This window comes from Coffea arabica, chromosome 5c (assembly GCF_036785885.1).
Source record: "Coffea arabica cultivar ET-39 chromosome 5c, Coffea Arabica ET-39 HiFi, whole genome shotgun sequence".
NCBI lineage: Eukaryota > Viridiplantae > Streptophyta > Magnoliopsida > Gentianales > Rubiaceae > Coffea > Coffea arabica.
The window spans coordinates 3412897-3422172 of NC_092319.1; the positions used below are offsets into that span (position 1 = coordinate 3412897).

Genomic DNA, 9276 nt, shown 5'->3' on the forward strand with positions numbered 1-9276 from the left:
TGGGTATGCTGGAGCAGGACTTCATAATAACTGATTGTTGAATTTTGAAATCGAGCCTCAAAATCGAGTCTCGAGCTTCGAACTCGAGTCTAAAATCGAGCCTCGAGCCTCGAACTCGAGCCTCGAGCTCGGATAGAAATTTCGAGCTCGAGCTCGAGCTCGTCCGAGCCTGGCTCGTTTGTGATAAACGAGTCGAGCTCGAGCTCGAGTTCGAGTCACATTTCCTTTTTTCGAGTCGAGTTCGAGTGGATATTATGGCTCGTTAGCGCTAACGAGCGAGCTCGAGCTTGGCTCGAATTCGTCACGAGTCGAGCTCGGCATTCAGATACTCGGCTCGACTCGGCTCGATTAACAGCACTAGCAACAACATAGCTGTCATTTGTGTCCTCTTTCCTCTGCAACTCCTCAAGGAATTCTCCCAGCCTCTCTTTATTCACTTCCCACATTATCTAATTTGACAAGTACAAGCAAACAGAAGTTTGATCAGTAATCCTCACCTTAAGAATAAGTGATTTGAAAACAGTCATGCAAACAGATGCATAATCCAACAAGAAATCCAAGGAAAATACCCAGTAGCAATTCAGCAAGTTTAAATACCTTAAGAACCATAAAATCCTAATAACACAGCATTTTCCTTTCTTCGGTAATTGAAATCAGCCAACAAAAAGTATCAGCAAACACTCTCATAGTTTTATGCTTAGAATAACTAACATTGTTAGGATGATCTTCACTTCACACACAGCTGAAATGTTGGTACATCTGTTTAAAGATGTACTTCACTTCATAATTTTATGCTTAGAATGTGTGTGTGTGTGTATATATATATATATATGGTTTCTGGTTTTTTCTTTTCTTTTTTTCAATTGAGCCCTTAACTTGGGAAGACTGTGGAAAGAAAAAAAGGAAAACGCTGATATATCAGGATCGGTTCAGTATATTAGCAAGTAAAGCAATAAGTTCCACGTACATAAATGGACATCCAAGATTTTCTGACTTCTAATTTATTCGTCTAATAATCATGACCCAGAATTGGTTTCTCTAATGAGAATTCTTAGAAACCAAAAAAAAAAAAAAAAGATCTTGTGATTAAAAGACTGCAATTAGAGCTAAGACATGACAACAAACTATCTGGATTTCCCGAGAGAATTAAAATCAATGTTTGTAATTAAATTTGATTAGCATTTTCAATTTCATTCATTTCAAATGCATCCTAGAATTGGTTATACCTTCTTGATTGATTGGACAAGTCCATCAATATATATCTAGGAGCAGTACAGTTGATTCCAACAGCAACAACTCAGTCGCATAAATTAGCAATTGCAGCACAATCTGATATAGGATCCCCTTCCTCAAGAATCTCAGCATAGTCCTATATCAAGAAGCAATCAGGCAAAATAGACAGCAAATCATCTAAATTGCTCTAGCGAAAGAAATGTTTAAGGTACACTGAGATAGTCACAACTCAAAAACAATACCATAGCTTCCAATTTGTTTGGAATTGTCTCAAATGCAATCAGGTCAGCACTAGAGTCAGCAAGAACTTGAACTCATTCTTTTATGGAAATGCTTCAAAGTCTCTAGAGTCACTGCATCCCCATATATGCCACTACAATGCATGAGAAGGTCACAAGTCCTTGAGAGGAAAAGTTTCTAGCACAAGTTCAAATATTTCAATTCAGTATTTGGGCACTGAAATACTACTCTGCTTCCAATGTAAGAAGAGAATTAAAAGATTCACCTATATTTAGAACCATCAGCAAGATACGCGTTGGCTTCCAACAGAAACAGCAACAAGGAGTCGACGTTTAAAGCTTTTGGATCTCCAATAACATCCCAAGAACCTTTGCTAGCTCTATCATAATATATATCCCGTATCTCGCGAGCTATTTCAACACTTTTCCTGAGTAAAGCTTCACCATCTTCTCTTGATATCCCCTTAGTTGCAAATTCCTGAAGAGTAGCCTGTCTCCCAAAAAAGGCAAATCAAAAGTCCTCAACTTCATGATAAATTCTTCCAATAATAATTAAACAATATCCATGGGAAGGCCCGAAAAATGAAAAAATTAAAAAGACAGCCATATAACCTGATATGATGCAGATATTATGATATTACCACCAATTTTTAGGTAATCAAGGTGTACCTGTCACATGAAATAAACAATAAAGAATAAAACAAGAAAACCACATGGCCAAGGTCCTAATATTTAATTGTAGTTGAAAGAATAAGGCCGAATTCATACAATTTTTTAAGCTAGCTACTTTGGAACTCCTTAAAATTATCTGAATAGTTTCTTTGTCATCACTGGTAGCAATTCAAGGTTAGTAATAGACCACAGAGCCCAAAAAAAGAATTAAAACCACATAAGAAGCAAATTAAAAACTAACCTGTCTCTTAATCGTAGCCTTCAGTGCTATCATAACCTGAAATAATCCATTGTAGATAGACCTTTTGGTAAGGGAAAAATTGAAATAGAAGAAAGAATTAAAGAAATAGTGAGGGTTAGTAATAGACAACTGAGGCAAAAAAAAAAACATAAGAAGCAAATTAATAACTAACCTGTTTCTTAATTGTAGCCTTCAGTGCTATCACAACCTGAATTAATCCATTGTAGATTTTAACCTATATAGAAAACATTACAAAAAAAAGATTGATATTTTGCCCCTTATGAAATCACCGCACAATTCTTCGTTGTGATATCTTAAGGTGAAGTAAATTTCTAATCTTCACAAGTAATATGGATTGGATTTTAACAATTTTATGTATTAATCAACACTTTTACCAAAATATGGTTTAACGTTAATCTATCAAACTTATTGACATGGATTACACTTATGGACCACAAAATACAAGCCAGCTAGCCAATAACATTACCTTCTTCACTGTTCACAAACTTAGCAAGGCTTCTGCAGATCGTGCACCTTCATACCTGAGAATAAAAATAAATTCATGAGGAATACAATTGTATGAACTCAAGCCATGTAAGTTGCATTTACATAGAGTCAACATCAGGACAAATATAATTTCAACGGAGCAAGGTAAAAAAACAAGCCTTTTTGAAAACTCCAATATGTCACATATACTCACTTTTTGGGTACCAAAGAACCTTTTGCAAACCATTGGACGGTGGGGGTAAACAGAAACACCATATTCGCTGCAAAGGCTCTTATGCTCATTGCAGTCCACCAACAACAAATATAATTTGATAAAAGTTCAAAACTTAAATTTATTTTTGCTATAATTCACAGCTAAACCATTGATTAATCTTTTAAATATTGAAATTAAATCAGATGCAAAATAGAAGATTCACAACAGCGAAGAAAGTTAGACTGATATTGATGCCAACAAGCAACCAGAGAGCAATGGACCTCAAGTTCCACTTTCTTAAGATTTTAGTGATGGAAATCAAATAAAACGTATCCAGTTTGCAAGGATGAAAAGAAAAATGTAAGCACTTTTTCAAAAATATGAACACGGACTCAGAGGTGCCATTAAATGTAGTTCAATGAACCGGAGAGAGAGATAGAAATAGAAGCAAGAACCAGAACAAAAGAGGAGAAGCACTTACAACTTGTCCAAGAGAACGCATCCTAAGGCCTCTTGTATGCATAAAATCAGTCAAAGTTCAACCATCCACTGGTGAGAGTTCCAAAGAACCAAAATCAGCAACCTGTATTGCATAATGAAATGCCAGGGAAACTTAATTTGGTTGTTATGTTAACAAAAAAAATTAAAACAGAACCAGAGAGAGGGAGAAGAAGATATTCTATTATTACCAGTTTAGGAAGAGCAACTTCATTGTAATACTTCTGTGATAAGCCAATTAGCTCTTGCATTGACTACCAATCGCAAGTAGCAGGTTAGTGCAAATCATGCAGTTTAGGGAATCTTTATATCAACTGCCAAAAATAAAATCTTGTACCTTGCGATGAAGCCCAGTCTCTGACTCTTTTAATCGAGTAAAAGCAGAATCAGACAAGAATGTCTTCAGTGGCATCAGTCTCAACATGAGATTCTGTAGATAGTGACATTGATTTTTCAGCTTCCACACTCATGTCATCTGCAACAGGCTTCAAGTTTCCAGATTGACTTTTCATACTACCGGTGATCTCCAAGGGTTGACCTTGAATTCCAGAAATTGACATGGACGCTATTATAGCAGTGGCATGTCCTTGGGCGGTAACAAGCCCGTGGATGAGAAAAAAAGCAGAAAACTGCACATCAGCAGACAAGGGACAAAAGAAATACAAACTTTAGCCAAAAAAAAGGGGGCAGAGCAGAGGCAACCTGAAGAGAAGATCCGACCTCACCGGAGAGGAAGAAGAAAGCTTAATACAACAAAGGAGGAGGAGACCGAAGTTTTTTCCAAACGAACGGCACAAGATCTGCAACCCAACAGTGAAGATGGGACCTCCTTGGGCGGTAAGAAGGCTGTGGCTAAGCAAAAAAAGCAGAAAGCTGCACGTCAGTGGAGAAGGGACAAAAAAACACAAATTTTACAACAAAAAAAAAAGAACAGAGGCAACCTGAAGAGAAGACCCGACCTCACTGGAGAGGAAGAAGAAAGCACAAGATCTGCAACCAACAGTGAAGATGGCACGTCTTTGGGCGGTAACAAGCCCGTGGATGAGAAAAAAAAGCAGAAAACTGCACGTCGGTGGACAAGGGACAAAAGAAATACGAACTTTAGCAAAAAAAAAAAAGAGGGGCAGAGCAGAGGCAACCTGAAGAGAAGAACTGACCTCACCGGAGATGAAGAAGAAAGCCTATTATAACAAAGGAGGAGGTCAACAAAATTTTGTACCAGGTTCCAGAGGATGCGGATAAGTGATAGAGCAACATTATCCCAAAAAAAGACCAAAAAAAGAAAGAAAGAGAATGTAGTGGGAGAGAGAATGCAGCGGGAAGAGAGCAAATGTAGCAGAAGAACAGAAAGACGGAAGCACGGGCACATGGGACACTGGCAGGCGAGGCCAGATGGGAAAACTAACGCGCGATGCGCGAACAACATGATGATTCCAATCCACATGCCGGGCACGTGAGAGGACGACGAAAATTCTGGCTGAATGGAGTTGCCATGTTATCTACTTATGTTGGATAATTAGCACACAATAATCCACCATTTTCTAGATATGGAAATCTGCGTGCGATAGCTTTTTTTATTTCTCATAACTTCGAGATAAATCACAGTCAAAAGACATCCATTTCCTCATAGGAGGTCCCGACTCTTAGCTTGTCCCTAGCAAAAACGCGTTACTTACCACACTATTTTTGGACACAAATGCCTTGTGGACACGAGCCAGAAAGTCTTATTAAATATTTAATAATTGTTTTACCTTTTTATTTTGCTTTTATTCTTTTCTTTTTGACAAAGATCAAGCGTGGGATTTCACCTGTTCATCGGTGACTCAAATCGCAGACTTAGATGACTAGTAAAACATCATACGAATTAAATTGAATTTCTTTGTCATATTTGTTTTATATTTTTTTCTTTTCAAAATGGTAAGTTAGATTGATATGATAAAGCTTGACAATGCGTGGACACCTCAAGTGCCAATCGCTACATGCTATGATTGAGAAGCATAAGCAGCAACCCTTTACCTTTAATCATTCTTTAATTCACTTTTGAATTGTTTATACAAAAAGATGGATTATCAGTTTATCACTTTAAGATGGGTCCTTGACTCCGCCTACGACAAAGGCTTCTTTGAAATTGTTGTAAACTTGTAATAGGATTAGGGTGTGCAAGGAAAAGATAGTAATCTAAAACGACATTTTGGTTCTTAGTGTTTCACATGGAAAATAGACTAGTCTTTGAATTCAGAAAGGAATAGTTGCAATTTTGTTGCTCAGTGATTAGGATGTGGGTTAAAATGATTTTTTTTTATTTCACGCAAAAAAAAATTTTTTGGCCCCTAGTATTTAGAAAATTAATCACTATGGTCCTCGAAATTCTATGACCTTTACTATATTAACTAATGCTAGGATAGATAAAGGAGAGCGGAGACGTTAACGTAGGATTTGGAGGCAATTATAAGCATCCCACTATCATTTTATTTTTTTTAATTGTAAGACAAAATTCTAATATATTAACCATGGTGCATGAAAAATCCAAACTTAAGTAAATCACTAAATAGATGAGCTATAATTCAATCATTGTAAATAATATTAGAAACATGAATTTCTTTCAGAATGGTGCCTAAACATCACATTGTTTTTTCTATTGTCAAATAATGGATTTCTGCAACAACATTAAAATTTTAAATGTTATTGTAATGCACGAAATTAGGCAATCTTTAGCACCTCTAAAAAGCTATTCAATGATCACCTTTAAATAAAAAAATAGTATAAGGGAATTTATTTTGCCATAAATGGTGAAAATTGCAAAATATTTAGTTGGGTAAAATACTAAAAAGCCCATTGTGATTAAGTGAATGTTCAATTTAGTTTTGTCGAAATGATAAGGGAGCGACGACATTGGATCATTTTCTAGTGAAAGGGATTAAATTTGTTTTTAGCAAAACAAAAAGATCATTTTGGTCCATTGCCCAAAACCATACCACAGAGAGAGATTTTGGACTTGAAAAACCAAAGAAAAGGAATTGGGACATCATGGACCCCTGAATGGTAAAGTTCTAATACTGAACATATGAAATAGGGAAAAGAGTCCCAATGGCCCTCCAACTCTTACCCAAGTAAAGTTTTGGCCCTCCAACAATTAAAGATACGTTTTTGGCCCTCGATCTAACAAAATAACATATTAATGGCCCTTCTGTCAAATTCAATAGTTAACTATAACCGAAAGCTTCATCTCGTAAGATGCGCCACCAAATATGAAGGGCACTATATGGTCTGTTTGGATTCCTTGTTTTTAGGCCTGTTTTTGAAAAACTGTTTTTCACATTCCAAATGCTACAGTAAATGAGTATTTCAAAAACAACTCCAAAAACACCATATCCAAACAATATATAAAAAACAACTCCAAATACATATTTAATATATTTATTTCAATTTGTATATTTCAATTATGTATAGGATATATATATTATAATAAATTAAATATATTTATTTATACAAATTATAAATATTTTATTTTATATAAAATATATTTTTATATAAATATTATATATTATATAAATTATATATAATATAAATGTAATTATACATTTATATATATTATATATTATATACTATATATTTAATATATACATAATATATATTATATATTATACATTTATATAAATGTACATTTATCCTTAATATATATTTATAATATACATTTATATTATTTATTATATATAATATAATACATTTATACATTTAAACATTTATATTAATATACACAATACTCCATTAACTATATATTTATACATAATATTAATATATTTATACATTTATATTTATTATATTAATACATTTATACATAATATTAATATATATTTATAATATATTAATTTATACATTCATATAATATTCATTTATAATTTGTACATATTTATAATAATATTATTTATACATTTATAAATATATTTATATTATGTAGTATGAATAAATAATACATTTATATATTTATTCATAAATATATAAATATATTTATTCATAAATATATAAATATATTTATTCATAAATATTTATAAATGTATTATAAATGCAAAAATGTATATAAATATAAAAATATAAAATTTATAAATTATAAATTATAATATACATTCATATAAAATTCATTTATAATTTATACATTTATAATAATATACATTTATACATTTATAATAATATATTATGTATTATATAATATAATACATTTACATATTTTTATATAATTATATAAATATATTTATTTATAAATATTTATAAATGGATAAATATATATAAATTTAAAAATTATAAATTATAAATTATAATATACATTTATACATTTGTACATTTATAATAATATACATTTATAAATATATTTATATTATGTATTATATATAATATAATACATTTATATATTTTTATATAAATATTTAAATATATTTATTTATAAATATTTACAAATGTATTATAAATGCATAAATGTATATAAATATAAAAATATAAAATTTATAATTTATACATTTATATAATATTCATTTATAATAATATAAATTAATACATTTATAAATATATTTATATTATGTGTTATATATAATATAATACATTTATATATTTTTATATAAATATATAAATATATTTATTTATAAATATTTTTAAATGTATTATAAATGTATATTGTTATAAAAATTATAAATTAAAAATAATCAAAAATATTTTTAAAAATACATCTAAAAATAATCCATAAAACATCTACAGTAAAAGTTTTTCATATAGTTTTTGAAAAACAATCCCAAAAACAACTAATCCAAACGGACTTGTATTTGAAAAACGAAATGCTACAGTATTGTTTTTGAAAAACAACCCCAAAAACAGCTAATCCAAACGGACCCATAGTCTCTTTGCCAAGGCAGAGTAAAAACAATTTCACCAACAATTTTTCCTCCAACAATTTTCACCCCCTTTGCTGTTAAACCCTAGTGCGACTTAAATCAGAGTACTCAATTCGGACGCTGCAGCGAAAGGGGTAATTGCCGGCGTGGAAGGGGTTGTGTAGGCATAAATGAAGTGGCAAATACGGAGGAAAGATGACTACTTTGATCCGTACCTTGTTTACGGTAATTGAAATTATTGTTTACTAACCCATTTGGGTTTGAGATTTGTTTATATGTTTGGGTAATGTGTACTGAAACTTATTTGTTTACTACATGCATGTGTAATGAGACTTATTTGTTTATATGTTGGGGTAATGGTGATGTTGGAAGGTTAAGTGGTCCAATTTGTGGTCCTACTTTGTTTGTTGTAAATTGACAATGTCGGATAAAGGAGGTTGTTTTGAAAGTGATGTATGTTAATGGCTGAAAAGGGACACTTTATTTGTTTAGGGTAATTTTTTTTTGGCTGAATACTGACCAATTCAGTATTTCATATGTCAGCCTCTGTGTGTTTTTTGTTGACAGTTTAATCCCAATTGCCATTGTAGAGCCTGATTTTGAATAGTTTACTATTTGGATGCATCATGGGGGCAGAATTATGTGGGAACAGTATGTATGGTATGCTAATGGAGAGGTGGACTATGTAGACCTTTGTGATGCCGAAAGAATGTCAACCATTCGACTAAATAAAATGGTAGAGAAAATGGGACATCGTAATGCTGCCATAATGTATTACTACTTTGAACCAAATAAGGATCTAACAAATGGTTT

At 32.1% G+C, this 9276-nt stretch overlaps 1 pseudogene; it reads right to left on the reverse strand.

Moving 5' to 3' along the window:
• Positions 1-20: 20 nt before the first annotated feature.
• On the reverse strand, positions 21-5088 carry LOC113690751 (selenocysteine methyltransferase-like; annotated as a pseudogene).
• Between the last annotated feature and the right edge of the window lie 4188 nt (positions 5089-9276).